The 22,452-nt window shown below is 50.4% G+C and overlaps 1 protein-coding gene across 2 annotated transcripts in view; it reads left to right on the top strand.

Annotated features, from left to right (window-relative positions):
• Positions 1-22,452, top strand: part of DTD1 (D-aminoacyl-tRNA deacylase 1) — a 138,563-nt gene that overhangs the window by 74,838 nt on the left and 41,273 nt on the right. The gene's annotated exons all lie outside the window — the stretch shown is intronic.

The raw sequence follows: 22,452 nt of genomic DNA, 5'->3' as shown, positions 1-22,452 counted from the left end.
ATTTTAGCTAAATTCTTCAGGAATCTGGCAATATTGACCTGTAAGATGAGATAGGTCCTTCACTGTACACCCCTTGGTTTCAGTTGCAGTAGTTTTCTTGGTTTTGCCCTGAACCCTGGCCACTTGGACTACCTTCTTGGTGACTGACCGCAAGTCACAGAGGTGCTGTTATTCCGGCACAATTTTTCCATTTGGTAGTGACCATGAGGCTAGTGGCCATAGCTCAGACTGCCCGAAATCCAAGCTTGATGCAGGGCTGGGATCTGAGCCAGCACTGTCCGTTACTTTCATTTTAGTTATCCCAGCTAACAGTAATCAAAGGATTGTTCATGTAGGCTGTTTCTCAGTATCTTACATTGTTTATGCGTCCAGTGAGCCAATTCCTTGGGAGTTAGATCCATCATTTCTAAATTCCAGTGGTAACTCACCCCCAGCAGTGATCACAGCACAGCTGCCGTCTGTACCGTGATGACTCATTAGCCACCAGACATCAAAGGTTCAGTGAGTCAGTTGTTTTAGGGAATCCCACTTCTGACACGTCTCACCTCTGTCTTGGGGTCTCCAGGACCACCCTCAGGCTCAGTGATTTGCTAGGTGGACCCTGAGGGCTCAGAAGTTGTTATACTTGTGGTTATGGTTTATTACAGTGAAAGGATACAGAGTAAAATCAGGAAACCAGGTGCAAGCCTCCAGATGTCCCCCAGGTGCTTCATTCCCCAGGGACGATGTGTGACCATACGTGTAAAATGCTGCCAACCGGGGAACTCTGCTCCGTCCTGAGTGGCCCGGCTTTCTCCTGCAGGTGGGTCACGTGGGCACAGGTACCTGCATGGCTGACCTCAGTTACTGAAGCTCCAGCTGTTCCCCACAATCACCTTGTTAAGTAAACTTTCTGGACAGAGTGACACAGGGCCTCAAGCTGGCAGAACTCTTCATGGTTCAGAAGGTTCCAAGGGCTCAGTTCCCCAGAGCCTCCCCAGGCCGGTCATGAAAATGGGCCTTTCTCAGATGTGTGCTGGGTTTGAGCAGCCCAGGCCTGCACACCTTGTAATTTTTTGTTGAAGGCCAGGCGTGTTGATGAAGGCATAGATGCTGAGGTCGAGAGACCCTGGACGTGAGGATTAATGTTCATGAGCCTGAAGTAAGTCTCTGCGAAACAGTTGCTGTAGCTGGAGGCGCCAGAGGCTCCGGTCCCGAGGTGTCCCTTCTCCTCCTTGGAGAAGGTCCGTCTCCAGCCCTTGGCTCTGTGAGCCGTCGTGGTTGCTGGAGCCCCTGCCGGGTGGTGAGGGGTGAGTGCAAGGGAGCGTCCTGCCGTCTCCCCGTGAGTGTCATCCCCTCAGCGAGCCAGTGTCTTGGGCTGTGGCACCGCTTCCCCCTCCACCCCCCGGCTCCCTTCCCCGCCGCCTCCTTCCTGGTCTGTTTCCCTGAAGCCCTGACCCCTCAGGCACTGGTTTTCGGCCTCACTTAGACGGGGAGCCTGGAGAGGCTGGAGTGGGAGCAGTTCCCTTTCCAGAGCTGCGGTCAGGCTCTGCAGGGCCGGCTCCCCCGGGAGGAGGAGGCTTTGCTGTGGGCGGGGTCTTCCCCGTGGAGGCCGGCGCAGCGCCTGGTGGTCAGTCACATGGAAGTGTGAGGACCCCAGCGCGCGCCGGGCTCCGCGCGCCGGGCTCCACGCTCCGTGCCCAGCAGCCCGTCGGCGCCCCCGGCGCCCCCGGTCCCGTGTCTCCTGCTTCCGCAGGCAGGCCTCGTTGTGTCTGTCTCCGGGCGCCTGTCTCTCTTGTCGCGGGTGGTGATTCACTCTGCGACCTTGGTTCAACCAGAGTGGTTGGTTTTCAGTGCTTTCTCTCTTTTGATGGGAGTGATGCCCAGGGCCTGCACGTGTCGGAGCTGAAGCCGGAGTCTCTCAAACCCCTAAGTGATGGGTCCTGAGAACGGGTCCCCACAGAGGCTTCTGGAAGGAGGGAGGGGGTCTAGATGGAGGGCAGCTGAGGGCCAGAGCCAGTCCCCGCCTCGGGGCACGGAAGGAGGGGAAGGGGGGCGGGGCGAAGGCGCTGGAAGCTGGGGGCGCTGGGGGCGGTAGGGGTCCGCGGGAGGAGCGTGGGAGAGAGACAGCGGTTCCTGCTGTGGGTTCGTGGCCTCGGGTGACAGGGGACGGTGCAGGGGCAGAGGGGCTGTCGGGGACAGGCGGCTGCCTCCTCCGGCCTGGGTGACCATGGCTCGAGGGCGCGTGGCGCCTGTGGTGGCCGCACTCACCCCCGTTCACTTAGCAAATTTAGAGGACGGAGAAACAGGGTAGTTCATACCTAGTGCTTTGCTTTGGTTTTTCTCAAAGCTACATAAGAGCTTGTGCTTTGATACCGCGTCACTGACTGATGGGGGCGCCGGGTGATGCCGCCGGGAGTGTGGGGCAGGGACACTGACACTGGGGGCAGGCGATGCAGCAGAGCCCGGCAGAGGAGCCGCCGCTTCCCCCGCTCAGGTCGCCCTGGGCCCCATCCTCCCAGCAAAGCCCCGCGGCCTCTGGGGGCTCCTGGTAACCAGGAGCCTGCTGGGCGCTTCTGGGTCTCACCTCCTCTCTCTGGGGCTGCACTTCTGCCACCTGGGCATGTACCTCCCGAGCACAGGGTCAGCATCATGCGGGGCGCGGGGACCAAGTCTGAGACCCGTAGTTACATGTATAAGTTACATGTTATTTATCTGTATCAAGATAACAGAGTAGCCATAGTTTGTGTTCCGTGCACGCTCAGTTATTATATAAACATTTCCCCGTTTTAACTATTCCTCTTTATCGTGATTGTAAATGGCCACAGAGTAGTCCATGATGTGAATATAAGAACTCAAAAAAATATATTGTTGGGTATTAAGTTGTTTCCTTTTTTGGGGGACAGGGGGGTGCAATGCTGTAGTGTGTGTCTGTACGTATATTTCTGCATACACCTCTGGTACTTTCTGTAGGGTAAAGTTCTAGAAGTGGAATTTCTATTATATTTCCTTATATATTTTTGTTAGATGTTACCAGTTGGCCCTCAGAAGGCTTATAATTTACATTCCTAACAGCAGGGTGTTCTTGCCAATGTTTGTGTATGCTTTTAAAATCTTTGTCAATTTTGTAGGTGATAAGTGATCTAGGTGTAACTTACATATCTTTTTTATACGTGAGATTGACTCTTTTAAAATATTTACCAGGGATTTCCCTGGCGGTCCAGTGGTTAAGAATCCACCTTCCAGTGCAGGGGATGCGGGTTCAATCCCCGGCGGGGGAACTAAGATCTCACATGCCGCGGGGCAGCTAAGCCTGCGCGCCACATCTAGAGAAAAGCCTGCGTGCTGCAACGAAGAGCCCGCATGCCTCAACTAAGACCCGATGCAGCCAAATAAATAAATGGATAAACAAATATTTAAAAAAATACATTTACTAGCTATCTGTATTTTGTGTGTGTGTGTGAATTGCCTGCTTCTTATTTCTTCTTTTTTTAAAATCAAGGTGTTCTTTTTCCTAGTGATTTTGTCTTGCCTTTTCTCCAGCCTGTCCTTCCTTGCAGAGGGCGGTGGCTTGGACTACTCATAGACCAGGTTGCAGCAGAGGTTCTTGTGAAAGAGATTTCATGAGAAGCTGACTCTCTCAGTTTTTCTACAGATATTTATCCAGCACCTGCTTTGTGCCAGGTGCCTCTAGACACTGTGATATGACAGTGAGCAAAACAGGATATGCACAGAGTATGTATCATGCATGGTGTGTTGGGGGTGTGTGTGTGTGTGGAGCTCTGGGAAACAGTACACACATAGACAGGTGTGTCAGGTGGTGACGAACGTGATGGAGGAGACTAAGGCCGGGAAGGACGGGGTGGGGGGAGGTCTGGTGGGCCATGTTTTGAGGGAACCGTTTGCATCAAGGCCTGAGGGAGGGAGGAGCAGTGTCTTGGGAAAGGCGTTCCAGGTGGAGGGAACAGCCAGTGTGAGTCCCAGAGAGGGGCAGTGCTGGGTGGGTTTGAGAAACAGCCAAAGAAAAGTGTGTCTAGCAGGGCATGTGGGATGTGAGGGTGGTGGTGCTGGTGGGAAGGAGGTGAGGGGTGCCAGGCCGGGGACGTGAGGCCTCAAATCCGAACTGCTTTAGAATTTAGGACTGTGGATTATTACAGAAGGAGCTTCTGTTGAGGAAGCAAGCACTTCCCAATGCTGGCAACCCAGGCCGGACTCAGTGAAATAGAGAAGAAAAAGGAGGTTCATTATGTTTGTAGTAAATAAATATAGTGTTTTGAATGATGGGTTCACAGTCTTTTGACAGCAACGAAGAAGGCAGTTTTCTAGAATTTGAGAAAGCTTGTTTGCAGAAGGCTGTTTAATCTTAACTCCTCCTTAATCTTTATGCAAGTCTTCCGGACCTCCTCTTCTCCTACTTCTGAGGTCGTTCAGTTAGTCGTTTCTACTTTTAGGCAGGGGGTCATTTCCCAAAAGAGCAGTCTTGTGCCAGGGGCTGGTTATCTTTCTGAGTTAGTAAAACCCATACCCCCGCCATCTGTGTTTGAAGCTGAAGTTGCATCTCAGGACAAGAACACATTTCCTTGACTCTCAAAAGATATTTGTTCATTCAGTAGTTGATTTGTTCGTCTTTCAAATGTTTATTGATTGATTACCTGCTGTCCCATGCATGGTACTGGGACAAAACAGAGCCATTCCTCACTGGTTGTTCAGACTTGTGGGGGTGAGGGAGGCGTTCTCCAAATAGTCCTACAAATAAGTACGTAATTGTCAACTGCGGTAAATGCCATGAGGTGTAAGTACAAGGGGTCATGTGAGTGTGGATCTGGGGTCCTGGACTCAACAGGGTGTCAGGAAAGCTTCCCTGAGGAAGTAGAGTTGAGCTAAAGAATGAGGAGCATTGAATGAGGTGAAGTGGGATGGGAAGAGCATCCCGGGGGGCAGGAGCCACGTGTGCAAAGGCCCCAGGAAAGAGAGCAGGTGACTCTCGGGTGTTCTTCTGAAATGGCAGGGAAATACATCACAGGTTTTTTTGTTTTTTTTTGTTTTTTTTTTTGCGGTACGCGGGCCTCTCAGTGTTGTGGCCTCTCCCATTGCAGAGCACAGGCCCCAGACGCGCAGGCTCAGCGGCCATGGCTCACGGGCCCAGCCGCTCCGTGGCATGTGGGATCCTCCCGGACCAGGGCACGAACCCATGTCCCCAGCATCAGCAGGCGGACTCTCAACCACTGCACCACCAGGGAAGCCCCATCACAGTTTTTAGATGCATTTAAATACACTCAGGGTGTAAACAGTCACCCTTTGAGCATCTGGAAGGACCCTTTTCCGGAACAGTTTACTTTCCTAGAATAGGTAGCTGAATGCTATTTTTGTTGTCTGCTCTCATTTTATTTCCTAGTGTTTGGACTTCTAGCTACGATGCATTCACAGAAATTCCCTGAGCAAAGACTTCCTTCTTGGGGAAGCAGTGCTGGATCATGCAGAGCCCTGTGCTGGGGAGCTCGGAAGTCCTGGCCCCCTGCTCACCCACGATGGGGGTGGGGGAGGGAGATGGAGCCGGGGGAGGGAGATGGAGCCCTAGTGGCCAGCAGGGGAGGACTGAAGGAGAAATCAAAAATGCAGAACCCTCTGAAAGCATTACAGACCATCATGGGTTGAAATTAGAAGCAGTGTGTGCATTTTTAATATTCTGCTAGGAAAAGGCCTGTAGCCCATCAATGTTTAATGCCTGGATCATAATAGAAAGCTGAGCAGCTCTCCCTGGCCCCGTGGGTTCCAGCCTGGTCCAGAGGAAAGAAGTCGGGTTCTATTTTAGGCCTGTCTTTGGGACCTGGATCCCACCGTGTAGCGAGACCCTTGAGATCTGAGTTGCCTTTGCTCTCCCCTATGAATAGGTCCATCTGATAGAAGAAAAGTAGTTTGCTCTGTGTTATCCACCCCACCCCCTTGTATACATGCTATGTGCCGTTTTCAGGGGTTATACACAATTCGGTGTTTATAACTTTTTTTTACTAGTTTTCTCTCCAGATTTTTGTAGAATCAGTTGTAGACTTTCTTTAGGGTAGTTCTGTTAGGGACAGAAAAAGGGGGTAGAATACACATTAGCTGTCCCCCCCCTTTTTAGCATTCATGTGAGGTGATGCGTTGAGATTTTCATTTGCTTGTGGATGAGTGACCCCCTATCCCCAGGGAGATTTATTTGGACAGCAGCGTGTGCGGGGGCGTCGGGGGACAGGGAAGAGTCTTTCAGCACTGATAGTGTTTACAGCTGCCAGTGCATGTTGACAGTAAAGACCAGGGTGACTTTTAGTCAGGGTTTTTTTTGTGTTTTTTTGGTTTTTTTTTTTGTGGTACGCGGGCCTCTCACCGTTGTGGCCTCTCCCGTTGCGGAGCACAGGCTCCGGACGCGCAGGCTCAGCGGCCTTGGCTCATGGGCCCAGCAGCTCCGCGGCATGTGGGATCTTCCCGGACCGGGGCACGAACCCGTGTCCTCTGCATCGGCAGGCGGACTCTCAACCACTGCGCCACCAGGGAAGCCCTAGTCAGTTTTATGATTGTTTAAAACCATCTAGACTAGCACCGTCCAGTAGAGTTTTCTGTGATGTTGGGAGTGTATCGCGTCTGCGCTGTCCAGTACGTTAGCCACCAGCAACTTGTTACTAGTGAGCACTTCAGATGTGGCTGGTGTGAGTGAGGAGCTCGACATTTAATTTCACTAAGTTTCGATTTAAATAGCCCTGTATGGCTGGTGGTGACCGTCGTGGACGAGTGCAGGGCGAGGCAGTGCCCGCCTGTTGCCTGCACCCTTGGCCCTACTGCTTGGAGGACCTCATGCCTGGTGACCATCAAGCCAGCTCTCAGGCTGCCCCTCACCTTTTGGTGTCAGTGCCACGCATAGAGGCAGAAGACAAAGTGTGCCCATGACAAACATGACCACCTAGCTTGCAACTTAAGGTGCAGTGCTGAGTGTATAAAAGAGCATACTCTTATTGAGTGCCTACTGTCTTCCAAAGATGTGTGCGCCATATCGGAACCGTGCCCTTCTCTGTAGTTTATTCCTCACTCGGCGTGCCCATGGCCAGTGCAAGGACTGAATGGAGGTTCCCCTCTTCCGTGTGTCGTTAGATAGTAACATGATGTTTGCAGATTGGAGGCTTTCTTTGTCAGAGATGGAGGTAATGAAATGGTTTCTGACTTCGTAGGGGTAAGTCTCTGGCATGTGGTGTGTTGGTATTAATATCAGCTACATGATCTCTGTATCTTTGCTTCCTCTGGCTGTTTTCCAGTGGGAATGCCATGCATCTGGGGCACTTGGGGTGTCTGGGGCTCGTGGAGGAAGAAGAGGTCATCTCCTCTGCCTTTGTCACAAAGTTGACTGATTTCGCCAGAGCAAGGACTAGCCCGACTAGTAGATAGGGTCGTTGAGGGAAGAGGACAGGTGCTCTGCCAACCATTGATCTGGTTGTCTGTGAGGCCAGTGGCCTAAAGGGGCGTCCTGGAGGCAGGCTCGTCAGGCTGGAAGAGAGAACTGTGGCTCCAAACTGGGGTCACAGCAGCTGATACCACCAGCCTAGGAGCTCCACTTCCTTTCATAAAACCTGCCTGGTGGTCTTTCTGCCAACAGGATAGAGTTGCAGATGAATTAATCAGCCCTCCTTCTTAAAATACCTCATACCTTGAACTCTTTTAATTTGATATATGCTGCTTGTACATTTGCACATTTTCTGGAAACATGACATGGATATAGATTCATCTTTTCTGCTTTTAATTGGCACCTGAGTAACCATGTCTCAAATTTTTGATAACTGGTAAATTTGGTAACAGAATTATTCTCTGCTTTTCTTCCTGACCTTCTGTGCCTCTTCCTTGTGGTAGTTGGGGGTGGGTGGGAGGGGAGGGGCTATTTGTTCTCAAGACCCACTTATATCAACGAAGAGAAAGTGGTCGGTAAATAATGTTGTTTTCTACCAGCTTTTGTCCAAAAACTGCGTCTTCAGCATGAGTCATGCTTATGTCCTTTAGCTTCTCTTCTAGCTCCTTAAATAAACACCTTGAAGGTACCAACCTTCACACCCACTGTGTGTTCAGTGCCAGTGTGGTGTCCACATGGGAGTGGACTTGTGCAGGGTGATGTGAGAGCAGAGGTCTGCAGCGTCATTGGGAAGGCACGGCGCTGCGTTAGAACAGGATAGGTTAGACCCGGCTGACCAGGGGGCAGGCACCAGCCATGTCTGGCTGTGGACGTTTAAATTCACCAAAAGTAAATAAAATAAAAACACTTTCCTTCTTTATGGCTGAGTAGTATTCCATTGTGTGTGTGTGTGTGTGTGTGCACGTGCGTGTGTGCGCGTGCACGTGTGTGTGCGTGTGCGTGCGTGTGTGTGTGTACACACACCACATCTTCCTTATCCAGTCATCTGATGATGGGCACTCAGGTTGTTTCCATATCTTGGCTATTGTAAATGATGCTGCAGTGAACAGGGGGGTGCAGTTAGTCTTTTTGTATTCTTTGGGTAAATACTCAGAAGTGGGATGGCTGGATCCTATGGTAGTCCTGTTTTTAATTTTTTGAGGAATCTCCTTACTGGTTTCCATAGTGGTGGTGAGTATGCTGTGGGGTGTATAGAAGTGGAAATATAATGTTGTTTACGTGAAACTTATATAATGTTATAAACCAATGTTACTTCAATTTAAAAATAAAATTAAATGAGGATGGTAGTACAACAAATGTTTTTTCCTTAGCCCCACAGTCCACATTTCAAGTGCTCAGTGTCTAATGGCTGCCGTATTAGCGGAGACCAGGACATTTCTGTCACAGAGCAAGTACTGGCGGAAGGGCTGTGGAAGGCATTTTGGGGATGAGCTTTATTTATCCAGCCAGCAGGTACTGCTGAGCGTCTCCTTGTCAGGCCCTGTTCTGACCCGCAGGGCCACCGTGAGAAACAGGGAAGGCCTGGCACTCACGGAGACCCCCGCATAATAAACATCAGGACATCTGTGCCCACTGCTGCCTGGGGCCCCGGGTGCTTCTGGGGACTGTCCCTCTCGTACAGGGACAGCATGTTTTACCGAAGGGGAGAGTGGCCAGTGCTGCAGAGAAACAGCCCAGCACATCCTTGGCATCAGTTTCGTCAGTGTTCTGAGCTCCATTTTCTTCCATCTGGAGAGTGGGGCTTTCAGTACCTGTCCTGTGGAGCAGCGGTAGAGGTGCAGAGAAAAGAGGTATTTGTAAAACCCAGTGCTCAGCACTCAGCATTAGATAGAGACTCTTATTACTCTAATCTTTTCCATCACAGAAATGGTTTAGAAGCTTGAAAAGCAACTTCAGCTGGAGGCAGGGGGAGGAGTGGCCTTTTCCGGGAACAGGAACTGCAGAGTCAGGTGCAGCTGCCTCACTCCATCCCAGCATCCGCGAGGGATGCCACTCGGCTGAGAGGATGCTCCCAGTGAATCCCGGGTGTAAACGGGGTGCGTTGCGGACTCCTGTTCTCTCCGTGTTTTTATAGATGTTTTGTTGTTTATACCCAGGCTCCGTCGGCCTCTGTGTAAAGAGCACATCTTCACTCACGAGCCTCTCTTAGAATTCTCCAGGGGAGCAGAATGTGGGCTTCGCTCCCAGCCCTGGTGCGTTTCCCCAGGCTCAGGACTGCAAGTGTTTGAGTGGGTCAGCTGGGACTGCTGGGACAACCCCCTCGTCGGGGCAGGGGACAACAGCCTCTTGCCAAGATTAGACTGGATGGCCAGGTGACACCTGCAGTTTCCACATCTTTCTCCCAGATCTTGTCTGGTCTCCCCAACCCTTCAGGTCATGCTGACCCCAGATCTTGTCTGGTCTCCCCAACCCTTCAGGTCATGCTGACCCCAGGTGCCTGCCCTAGATTTGAGGGTCCTGTGTGGGTGACTGAAATGCACGTTAGTGAGGAAATTCTCGGGACTGAATGGCATGTTCCAGCAGTCTAGAAAAGAGTTACTGTGCTCGTAGGTGACTGTAGTTTTTTCTTGTTTTTCATTAAAAAAAAACTGAGAAACTAGAGGAAAATGTTGTACTCAAGACAGAGCACATCTTTTAAAAATGATTAAACAACATTACAAAAAAGCCATTGAACCAGTGTACTCTTGTTAATGCAACAATTTTAATTTCTTCTTTATAGTCTTTTCCAAATATTCACATAATCTTTGTTTTGGTGTAATCACCACGGACTTCTTCCAGTTAAATCTTTTCTTAGATGTCTTCAGTGAGGATGACTGATTTTTATATTTAGCATTTTTGTGTTTGTATATTAGTTATTAAGTCAGTCTACTATAACTTACTAACTTTCCTTTATGGTTGGACATCTAGATTATTTTTAATTTTTTCACAATTGTAAGTAATGCCAAAGTGAACATCTTTATTCTGATAATTTTGTTTTTGATGTAAGAGAAATTCTAAGAAATGGGTATGAACACGTTTATGGCTCATATATATAAGCAAGTCAGTAAAGCTTTATCAGAGCACACATTGAATTTTACTGTTCTGTTAGGCTTTTCTAGAATCTGCCGATGTATTTGTTTGTCTTTCTTTTTTTTTTTTTTTTTGCGGTACGCGGGCCTCTCACTGTTGTGGCCTCTCCCGTTGTGGAGCACAGGCTCCGGACGCACAGGCTCAGCGGCCATGGCTCACGGGCCCAGCCGCTCCGCGGCATATGGGATCTTCCCGGACCGGGGCACGAACCCGTGTCCCCTGCATTGGCAGGCGGACTCTCAACCACTGCGCCACCAGGGAAGCCCCCGATGTATTTGTTTTTAACAATAGCTACATAGCTCAGTTCTGTATTGTTAATGAGAAATGACCTTAACTTTTTATTGTGGAAACGTCTCAACAGTTTAGAGAAATATAGCATATAGAACCCAATGGACCCAGCGTCCAGGTCATCATCACCCAGTTATGGCACCTCTGATATCATTAACCCTCTCACCTTTGGTTTTATTTTGAAGCAAATCTCAGTACTCGCTTCAGAATTGTTTCATCTCATTGATAGCTCATTGTGGTTTTGATTTGCATTTCCCTGAGGATTAGTGATGTTGAGCATCTTTTCACATGCCTGTTGGCCATCTGTATGTCTTCTTTAGAAAAATGGCTCTTTAGGTCCTCTGGGGGGTATCGTATCTTCTTAACGCTTTCTGAAGATTCTGATTGGATTTTTAAATGTTCATTTCTATTTGCCGAATTATCTCTGCTCAGAGTCAGTTGTTCTGTTTACTCTACGTGATCCTTCTCTTTTGAGCTGTGGATGCTCCCTCAAGTATCTGGATGTTTTTGGCTGTCTGTCCGCACCTAAGAATGCTGACCGGAGTAGGTTAGGTAGTTGGTAGGTAGGTAGTTTTATAGGTTGGTCATTTTGGCCTCCAGTGGGTCTCTTCCTACCGGGGCACTCAGCCTACCTGCATATGTGGGCAGGAACCTCAGGAAAACAGTGCAGGAGCCCTGCTTGACTCAGGTTTTGAAAGGGTCTGTGCAAGAAGTGGAAAAAAGGGCACTTAACCAATGGCAAATATGAGAGACTTACAGCAATTCTAAGAATGGCGTTTTTGTTCTTATTTGTTTGTGTTTGTTTTTAAAAGTTATTTTTATTTCTCAACCATTTTGCACCCCAAGGACATTTGGCAGTGTCTGGAGACATATTTGGTTGTCACAGCTGGGGGAGGGGAAGTGCCACTGGCTTCTAGTGAGTAGAGGCCAGGGATGCTGCTGAACACCCTGAAGTCCACAGAACGGTCCTCACAGCAAAGCATTCATCTGGCTTCAAATCTCACTACTGCCGAGATCGAGAAACACTGATCACGGAGAGTGTAGCCCTTTCAAAGGGCAGTCAGGGCAGGGTGAAGGATGGACCTTCTTCACATAAGAACCTTGACAGCAGTGCCCATTTGGGGTGAAACAGGTCTTTCTCATGGTGCAGGGCAGTGCTGATGTGTTAGGAAAAGCACCTGCACTGTTCCTGGGTCTGTCTAGAAATATGTGTATTTTGAGGAAGGAGAATCTTGACAGTAAGGTGGCTCTGAGCATTACTTCTGTTCTCTGATTTCATTGTTAGCAAACTGCCTCGCAGAAGGTGAGACTTCCTGGTGGCTTCCTGTAAAGGGACTTGTGGCTGATGACAAAGGTATCTCTGGGCGGGGTGGAGCAGCGTTTGTACAAAACTATAGTGGGCGCTTTTATAAATGTGTTTTCTCCCACACAAATGGCATTCATAAAGAAAACAGTATTGCTCCAGCCCTGCTCCGGGCGCCTGGAGCCAGGGTTTCAGTTGAATTCCCAGAAGTGCCATTTTTCTCTGACAGGCTGCGTACTCGAGAAGTTTGTGCTCAATAGTGTTTTCTCCTTGCCTGTTCTGTTTGGAGGCCAGTCAGGTTGTTGGAGCCGCTTGGGCAGAGCAGTGGCTGAAGATGAGGTGCTGTCGCTCGTGTGTGTTCTAGAAACATTTATTGCATAATCTGTGGTCACTGAAAAAGGACTTATGTAACGTGCATGTGTACAAAGCCTACCGTTAGGGTGACTGCCCCCCACTTTCAGACGGGAGCCCCAGCCGCTGCCACCCAGGGCTGTCCCAGGCCCTCCCCTCACAACCCCTTGCCTCCCCCTGAGACACCCCGGTGCTGTGTTTTGTGCTGGTCCCCCCACCCCTTTGTCCCGAGCGGCTTCAGCCCACGCGTGTGTCCCTGGCTTTCTTGTTGGGGCTTGTCTGCTGCACGTCGTTCTTTTCTGTCGGGCTCAGCCTAGTGGTGGGACCCTCGTGTTTCAACACCCTCCGCCACCAGACAGGCCCTCGGAGCTGAATTTGTACTGTTCTCAAAGAGCTGCTTTTTTTAATTGGTGAAGAGAGGGGAATTCTAGGGTTTGATGGCTGCAGCCATAAATTTTCCGTAGCAACACCTCAAATGGTAAATCAGTCTGTACAGAATGTCTCGTAATTTATTTAAATCCTCTTTCTGTGGGCATTTAGATTGCTCCACAGTTTTTACTGTTGTAAAAAGCAGTTCAGTGAACACCCTTTTGGATGTATCTTTGTGCACGAAGCCACTTATTTTCCACGAGATAAATTCCAGGAGGTGAAATTATTGGGTCAAAATGTGCAGACACTTAGTGTTTGAGATGTGTGTTGCCAAATTGCGCCCCTAAGGTCCACATGTACTCTCCATCACCAGCATTCAGTGTTCCTTTCCTTAAACCCTTGCGAAGGCTGGTTTATCATTGCTTAATTATCATTGTTTAATCTGATTATCATTGTTTAATTATTATTATAATTAATAACATATTATTATCATTGATTATCATTGTTTAATCCTTGTCAACTTGATGACTCATAAATTATCTCATTGTTTTTATTTGCATCAATTACTAGTGAAATGGCACTCTTTCTCATAAGCTTATTAGGCATTTGTGTTTCATCCCATTTAAGAAGTTGCTTGTGAATCTGAATTTTAGATCCCGATAAGTTTAATTTCTCATTTACATTTTATATTTTCTTCTTCACCAGCTAGTTTTGGGACTTGTCGCTCAATTTTATTGGTTATATTACTTAATACAATTTCTTTATTACTCTCTCAAGAGGCTGGAGTTCTTCTGTAATTTATTTATGCATTTATTTTTTAAGGGTGGGAATGGCCATAAAACATTCTGGATACTTGCAGGTTTGGGAACGTCCTGGTTGATCCGGGAATGCTTGGGTCGCCAGCTTTTACCTTCAGGTTCTACAGGTGTCGCCCCGATGGTTGGTTGGCCTCCTTCCTTCCCTCTGTCTACGCATCTGTCTGTCATCATGCAGTCATCCCTTTGTTCATCCAACACACGTGTCACCAGTGTTTTACTGCATCCTGGCTCCCTGCTGGCATTTAGTGGTGTGCCCTCTGTGTGGATTTCTCTACCTAAATTTCCCTGACTGTTGGTGCCTCCAGGATATACTGGAGCCCATGGGATGTTCTGTAATGTCTTTGCTTATTGCTTTTTTGGTATCTGCTCTGATCTCTCCTTTTCTCCCGTCCTACATATATGACTTACAAGTTTCTATTGTCTTTTCCTCTGAGTATTGGAAGGATTGCATGAATTGATTTTTCTGAGTCATTAATTTTTCTCCATAGTCTTGGATCTGTTGTTAACTATATCTACTGTATGAGTTTTCTTTCTTAGACAAATTTTAAATTGCTTATTAAAGCAATTATGTGCATAACTGAAAATCATTTAGTACATAAAGGCTTGTAATGAAAAATAACCTTTTCTGCCTGTTTTCCCTTGTCCTTGTCCTCTTCCCCACAAGCAAGTGCCTTTAACATATTTTAAGCTATTTCTTTGGGTGCTTCCCCCTCTGTCCCTAAATAATAAACTTTTACTGTTTCTTTTTTTTTAAAACTAAATTTATTTTATTTATTTTTTTATTTTTGGCTGCTTTGGTTCTTCGTTGCTGCGTGCGGCTTTCTCTAGTTGCGGCGAGCAGGGGCTGCTCTTCATTGTAGTGCGTGGGCTTCCCATTGCGGTGGCTTCTATTGTTGTGGAGCAGGGGCTCTAGGCGCACGGGCTTCAGTAGATGTGGCATGTGGGCTCAGTAGTTGTGGCTCGCGGGCTCTAGAGCGCAGGCTCGGTAGTTATGGCACACAGGCTTAGTTGCTCTGTGGCATGTGGGATCTTCCCGGGCCAGGGTTCAAACCCATGTCCCCTGCATTGACAGGCGGATTCTTAACCACTGCACCACCAGGGAAGCCCAAACTCCTACTGTTTCTTGATGTATTAAGTTCTGACATCATTTATTTCATGCTACTGTAGAGGGGGAGCCAGCACTGCTCATGCCGCACACCCTCCCATCTTTCCAGAATTTTGATATCATTTTAATGGCATCCAAAAATGGTGTTTATGTTGCCATGACCCTGTGACTGTGGGTCACCACAGGGCCCAAGTCGTACCCTATTGTTTTTTTCCTTGTTCAGCCCTTTGCTTTTCTGGGAGTATGTACTTGTCTTTCTTCTCTTGAAATCTTGTTTGAAGCACTGTATTTTCTGCTCCTGCTCCCAGACCTCTGAGCCCAGGCGTTCTCTTTCAAGGCCCTTCCTGCGGGAGCCCCGTCCTCCGGAGCGCTTGCCCCACTCCCCTGCCCTGTGGACAGGTGGCCACCCCCTGCCCCTCACCCCGGCCCGGCTGCCGAGCACCCTGACCTTGACTTCTCTTCAGGTTGTGGGCACTGTTTTTCTGGGTCCCACGTGTTCATTATTTTGCACAATAATTCTTCATCGTTCCAAATCTGTTCTGTTGGCATTTGTACATGTAAGACCCAGTGGGGCAGAGAAAAGGTCTCCCCTCTTTTTTAAGACTCTTGCAAATTGAAGAAACATTTTGAATCATTTAAGGAACACTACTAGTTTAAAATGCTCATGAACAGTTTTCTGGTACCAATTATGCATTGGAATACCAAAGCTGAAATTGTTTTAGTGTCTCCTGAAACTTCGCTACAGCCCGTGATTATTAACCAGACACATGCCAAGAGAGACTACAGCCTGAGGCAGATGGTTTTTTGGTTTGTTTTTTTTTTTTGAATTTTATTTATTTTTTTATACAGCAGGTTCTTATTAGTTATCTATTTTATACATATTAGTGTGTATATGTCAATCCCAATCTCCCACTTCATCCCACCCCCCTCCCCCCCGCCCCGCCACTTTCCCCCCTTGGTGTCCATACGTTTGTTCTCTACGTCTGTGTCTCTATTTCTGCCCTGCAAACCGGTTCATCTGCGCCGTTTTTCTAGGGTCCACATACACGCGTTAATAATGTTAACGCGGATGTTGATGAAGTAGGTGCCTGTTGTTTCTGCCCGCGAAGAGCAGCGGCCTAGAGAGGAGGGGGAGCTGATAGCTCAGCCGTGGGCTGCGAGAAGCCGGCCTCTGGCCTCCGAGTGCCGCAGCCACTGCTGCTTCCTCAGCGGCGGGGAAATAGTTAACTTCTTGCCCATTACTCTCGAAATTTTATAATTAGCCCCCATCGAAGGAAGAGGCCAGGCCACAGGAGTGGGTTGTGTCGTGTTAGAAGTGCAGTTGATACCTTGTCCCCAGTGGGGTTAGGGAATGGAGGGCAACATAATAAAAATCCTGGCTGCTAGAATATATCGTTTGCCATGTATATGGGTGACCAGTTTTCAGAGAATTCACGTATGTAGTGAGATGTCACAGGACTGTACTGCATCCCTCAGCGCCTTCAGTGGGGGTGGAATCCTCATCACCCCCATGGCCCTCCTGTGTCTGGGGTGCCCACCAGTGGAGAACACTGGTTAACACGGGGCCTGTAACACATAACAAATGGTCACGTTAAAATGTGGCTCATTTAAAAGCATGTAAAATGCTTCTGGTTTGGGTGCCCCCCGAAGTGAAAGGCTTGCGGTACAGGTCTTCCCAGTACAGGAAGCATGGTGAGGGATGGAAGCGAGACGGGGAGGGGGACCTGCGCGTTGGTGACCCCTGGGCACCTCCTGGGGGACCGCATGGAACACATCTCAGGGTGGGTGCCATGCGGCCTGAGGGGGCTGGAGGAGGACCCCTAGCACTCGTTTCCCCCTGGCCGAGATCACATCCAGGAGTGCTTGCCTCCAGACATGTCTGCTGCCCACACTCAGGCCAGGTGCCCCCCTGGGCCCGGGGGCATCTTTAGGCCGAAGGTGCAGGTGCTCAGGCTGGAGGAGGTCAGAAGTCGTGGGCTGACACTGCAGGGACCTCTGGGCTGGGGGACATGCAGGCCCTGACAGCCTCTGCCGCGGTGATAGAGAAACCCACGCCTTTGCTGACCTCGATCCCATGATGGCCTGAAACAAGCCGCCCCGGGTCCTGAAGGCTGGAGCCACCCCAGCGTGGACGTGGACGGGAGGAGAAGAGAGTAAGAATAATGCGAAAGACAGCCGGGCACCCCGCCCTCACTGCCACTTCGCATACCTAAGAGGGTTTTTGTAAACAATGGGGAATTAGAAAATAAAATTAGATCGCACGATTTCAGATGGGAACGGATGCCTCCTTGCCTGACTTTTTTCCTTTTTTAATTCCCACGAAAACCTCAAGCAGAGTTAATAATGTATGAAAATTAGGTACCATGTGTGCACATTGCTTTGTAATGTTTTTATTAAGCAGCCAGTTGATTTAAAAATAACACAACATGACAGTTGACATAATGGCAGATGCTTCAGAGTGTATGGAAACATCCTCTTAGAGTGTTCTGTCAGATTTTCCATTACACAAGGACATTTTTTAAAAAAAAGCTTTCAGAATTATCACATAATATGAAATTATATCAAGTTACAATTCGATAAAACAAAGTTGCCCAAATATAAATTCCAATTGCTTTTTAAAAAATGGCTTAGTCAACTAGAGCTAATCTGTGGAAGTAGGTTTCTACAGATTGTTTAAAATTCCACAGTAGATTCACACTTCTGTCTTCTCGGAGTTTTGCGAGTCTCATAGGCTGATGGGAATTTGCCTTTTCTTCTTCCCCCTTCCCACTCTCTGCCCTCTGGCCTGTAGGCAGCGGAAAGAAACAGGGAGAAGCAAAAGGTCATGGACCCAGGGGTGTCCAGTAGCTCAGGAGATGTCCCGCCCATGGCACACGGGCATCGGGCTTGGGTGGAGGCGCCCTTTCCTGGCCTTGAGCGCCGTCCTCCGTCATTCCCTGAAGGATCCACCCCTGAAGGGGTACCCGCCTGACGTGGAGGGACTGTGGGCTGCTCTGGTCGCTGTGTGGGGCCTCTTGGGCTTTCCTGCATCTCTAGGCGGTGCTGGCAGGCCGCCTCCGGTGTGTGTGGTCGAGGGGAGCCCCAGGATTCCACCTGACCCCAGGAGGCCCGTGGAGGTAGAGTATTGCTCCACTCCACAGTGCATCTTGCTTACTGCCTCGAACGTGTTAGTTATTCAGCAAAACAATTCTCTGGTGTCAGCGTGCTCTGCAGGGTGAGAGAATGGTCAACACACTGGTTTCAATGACTCGGCACAGTCAGGGCATCTTTTCCTGGCGGTAGGAGTTGGTGGACACAGGAAAGACAGCGAACCTCGTGGAGTGAAGGTTCTAGCGCTGTTGAAAAGGGTTCACGGGCTGGTGGGTTTGGGGCATTTTGTCCTTTAGCTCCTGTCCTTCTAAGGGGACGTGCCAGCCATGTCCTTCTTCTGCAGCTTCCTGTGGTCGCCCGCTCGTGCCTTCTGACATCAGCGGGGCAACAGGTGTGGGCCAGCGCCCGCGGAGCCATCATACCTTGTGATATTTTACAACGTAATTGCAGAGGGGACATTTGATCTTTATGACTTTCTTGGAATCTTTGCAAGGGGTTGGTTGGAACAGAACCTTTCCATCTACATCACGGTCTATAAAAATCCTAGTAACTGACTTCATGGGGCTCGCGCTTTTCTTTTGTTACTTTCTTCACTCTCTAATTAGATTTTGCTCGTTCACGGGACAGAACAGTCTGGCCGGAAATGACCAGCATTAAAATAACTCAAAGGCAGGGCTGTACCTGGCATCGCCCTAGCAAGATCAGAGCAGGGTTGGCTGCCCCAGACCTGGGGCTAACCTCAGAAGCCCCTGTCCAGGTGAGCTTCGGCCTCAAAGGAGCCAGGTTGACTGGGGGTTCGGCTGGGAGTCTGGTGGCCTGAGGCTCCTCCCAGCCTGGCCACTGCCTGGCCATGGCCTTGAACTTTCTCTCTCAACTGACTCCACTTCCCGTGCGCTCAGAAGCAACCTGGGAGTAATAATACCTGCCCTTGACTCCTCGGAATGCTCAACGTGACAAATTGGTTGTCACGATCTAAGGGGCCATTTATTTCCCTAGTGTGAAGACAGACTTTAAAGGGATGAAATTAAAATCTCAGGTTATACTCGTGGGCCCTTTGAGGAAGGAGTTGCCCCTTTTAGTCAACTGTAGTCTAAAAAAGAAGAAGAGGAAGACCTGAAATAGTTTTTGTGGGACTTACGTGGACGTACAAAAGCATCTACAAGAAGCTGTAATTTTTCACATCATTTCCCCAAATCGTGTTGGAAGCAAGTCTGAGACATCGTCTCGCTCGGAGAATTACCCTTCCATCAGGGGTTCCTGGGCACCTGTTTTGTTTGGAAACGACTTGCAAAGAAACCATCTCTCTTGAACCCCTCCAAAACCGCTTCTAGTGCCTGTCAGCTGCGCGGTTTGGACGTTCCCGAAAGAGGCAGGCGGGTGGTGGCAACTGCAGACACAGATCTCTCTGCCAGCTCCTTTGAACCCTCCCAGCCTGGATTGGTGTCCGCAGCTGCAGAGCAGAGCCCTTGGCTGAGCTTCCCCTGCACACGTGGAATCTCGGGGGCGCCCGGAGTCTGACTGTATGCAGAGTGCGTCCTGGGAGCTTGTGGTGTCCACGGCAGCCTGGAGGGGCTCCTTCATTTAATGTTCTATGCCATCGTCCACTGGATCAGCCCACAGGGTGAAGGGATCTGCCTTTGGAGATGCTTCAGCAGCGCTGTTCTATGAGAAAGACCCGGGCAGGTAGGAGTAGCTCACACGTCTCAGAGCCCGTCCTCCGGTGCCCAGGGCAGGCGGCCTGGCAGTAGAGGCACAGAGGGCAAACGGCCAGCCGAGGGTCTCCGCTTCTCCCCTTCCAGTGGTCTGCTGTCCGCCCCCTGCCCCGGGAGGGGTCCCTCCTCTGGAGCGCCCACACGGCACCCTGCTCTGTGGGTCCCACGTGTTTCCTTCTCTTGTGCTGCTGAAGAGCATTAGTTATGCCGCCGACAGGGGCTCGAGCCGAAGCCTCCCGTCCCCCGGAGGCCATCACCTGGTCACTCCCCGCCCCCATGCTCATTTGTCCAGTGTCTCATGCGCACTGCGGACTGCCCATCACCACGGCCGTGGTCATCAATGGAGACTCAGGGCTCTCCCACACCTATCCCCCCAGCCGGCCAGCATCCCGTTTGTGCCCCAGTCCTGGGTGACAGTGACCCCACAGTGCGCTGACCCCATGCGCTCCCGGCCGGACGCCCCCCTTACCGTGGGTGCTGCGCCCCGGGCAGGACTCAGCCCCCTCCCCCGCTTCTCCTGGTGGCCTTGACCTCACTCGGCCCCTCGCTCCTCAGCCTGTCTCGTGCAGCCCTTGATGTCCAGTTCAGTCACCTCTGTGTCATCACCCTGTGCCCGGGGGGCCTGCAGCGTGGCTGGTGGTGAAGCGTGAACAGAGTCCCGTGCTGGTCCTGGGAGGCCTTCTCCTCCCGCCTCCAGGGACTCCTGTCCCGCCCTCAGCCCTGCTTCCGTCAGCCCTCCCTGAACTTGGGGGCCTGCCCCCCACCCTCCACGAGCCCTCCACATGCTGACCGCCCTGTGTTCCCTGCTATGCTGCTCTGATGCTCACTGCTTTCCGGGGCTGCCCCGTATCAGTGGCCGGCCTGGGCCAGACTGGTCTCCGTCACCCTGGTCCTCCTCTCCCGCTGCCACTGACGGGCCCCACTGCAGGGCCTTTCCTTAGGTCAGGATCAGGGCCCCTGGAGAGCTCCCTCTGGGCCCTCGTGGCTTTGGGGGCTTCCCCATCCTGCTTCCTCCTCCAGCCTCGTTTCCGGCTCACTCATCTTAGGTTTGCGCCTTCTGATTCTTCAGCCACAGGGTGGAAACACACAGTCACGTTGAGGTCCTACAGCGGCTTGCTGCTGAACCACCGCGGAGCAGGATCCGCTTTAGGGCCGGTTTCTCTTTAATAGGCAAAGGGAGTAGGCTGAGGTCCCTGCGTGTTCTCCACCAGCGAGGACAAGTGCTTCAGGCAGGATGCTGGGGGCGCCGGCGCCCTCGGCTTCACTTCGGAGTAGGGATGGTGATGGTGCCCTCGTGCATGCCGAGGGCTGAGAACAGAGCCTGGCAGTGGGAGCTGCCAGTTACTTATGTGATGGGCAGTCGGCCCCAGGAAAGCCAGCGCTCTGCTTGGTTCTCCTCTGTGTCCCTGGCACCTAGGACAGGGCATGATGTGTAGCCCAGTGCTCAATAAATATCTCTGAAATGAAGTTCATAGATTAAGGAAGAGGGGCCGTGTGATGCCCTGGAAAGAATACGGAGTTTGGCGTCTAGAGGCCTGGTCCCATCTCTGTCTTTTGCACACTGTGCATGACACCTGAGCAAGCCCCCCACCCTTCTGAAGGCCCATTTCTCCTTTACTTCGATGAGTGTGTGATGAGATGCTTTGCTTTCAGCTGCACATGCTCCAATCCTGGCCGAGTGTGGCTGAAACAGGGAGGAGCTTAGTGACGCCCCCCGACCCCAAGAGGGTGGCTGATTCCTCCGGCTCAGCTCCACCCCTCCCCGGAGGTGTCTCTGTACCCCTGGACACCCCATCTCGTTCCAAGAGCTGCCACCACTCCAGAGGTCTTTGTCCGTCCCCAGGTCTCCATGCACCTTTGTTTATTTGGGAGAGAAACCTTTCTCTGAAGCCCCCTGGTGGTCCCTCAGGTCCTGGTGGCTGTGAATGCTGTCCCCTGACCATGTGACAGCAGGCTCAGACAGTGCTACTTCTGAGCAGAAGGCTGCTCATGCCAGCAGGGAGAGAGGAGGGAGCTGGAGGATGACTGTAGCATAGGCTGCCGACAGTGGCTTCTCCAGGGGACGCTGACGAGAATACAGCTGTTACGGGGTTGTTCGGAGCAGCCGAGATCAGGTGGGCGGAGGTGCAAAGCGGGGTACCTATGGGGGGCTCTATCTACCCCATTTACATTATACCTTTGTGCAGATGCTTGTTTAAAAAGAAAATGTGAACGCCCTGGTAGGGCTTGTGGGTGGGTGGGGCTTGTCCTCTGCAGTGTGGCCGCAGTCTCCATCCTGCCCTAGCGTCTTATAGTTACTTCACTCATTTTGCTTCTACCTGGTCCTTCAGGGCATTATTACATTTGCAGGCCCTGTGATAGAGCATTGTTCAACTAGTTTATTTGTACATTAGGCAATCAGAGCATGGTCATCTTAATTAAAAAGAAAGTTCTTTATTTTCTCAGTGGATTTAGGCGTGAGTCAGGGAGGTTTGGGTCTAGATATTCCAGCCCGCCCTCACTGGCCCCCTCTTCAGAGATCCACCGTGAGAGGCATGGGCTGGCCTTGGGACAGTTACCTGGCCCCTGGCCGTGTCTTGTGCCTGGAGTTGCCTTTGGAAGGTTTGGGTTTCTCTTTAAGGCGCTAGAGCCTGTATGGTTTGGACACTGTCTCCTTTGCAATATGGACACTCTCAGATGAATAAAAAGCAAACAAACAAAGAAACAAAAGTCCTCCATTTTGGTGTCTAGGTCCTGTGTTCACTGGCCTGTGCGGTTTTTATTCTCCTTGACGTAAGTGTGCTCGTTAACCTGAAAGCCGTGGACATGCTACAGGAGTTCGTGTGCAGCACCAATTTCTTTTCTTCTTTTTCTTTCTTTCTCATTTGTTTCCTCAAAAAAAAAAAAAAAATCCAATTGCTTTCTTGCCTTAAGATGTAAATTCCACATTTTGGCTGCAT

Source organism: Monodon monoceros, unplaced genomic scaffold (assembly GCF_005190385.1).
Source record: "Monodon monoceros isolate NGI ecotype Baffin Bay Population unplaced genomic scaffold, NGI_Narwhal_1 Super_Scaffold_13, whole genome shotgun sequence".
Classification (NCBI taxonomy): domain Eukaryota; kingdom Metazoa; phylum Chordata; class Mammalia; order Artiodactyla; family Monodontidae; genus Monodon; species Monodon monoceros.
This window is presented reverse-complemented; position numbering and strand designations above follow the sequence as displayed.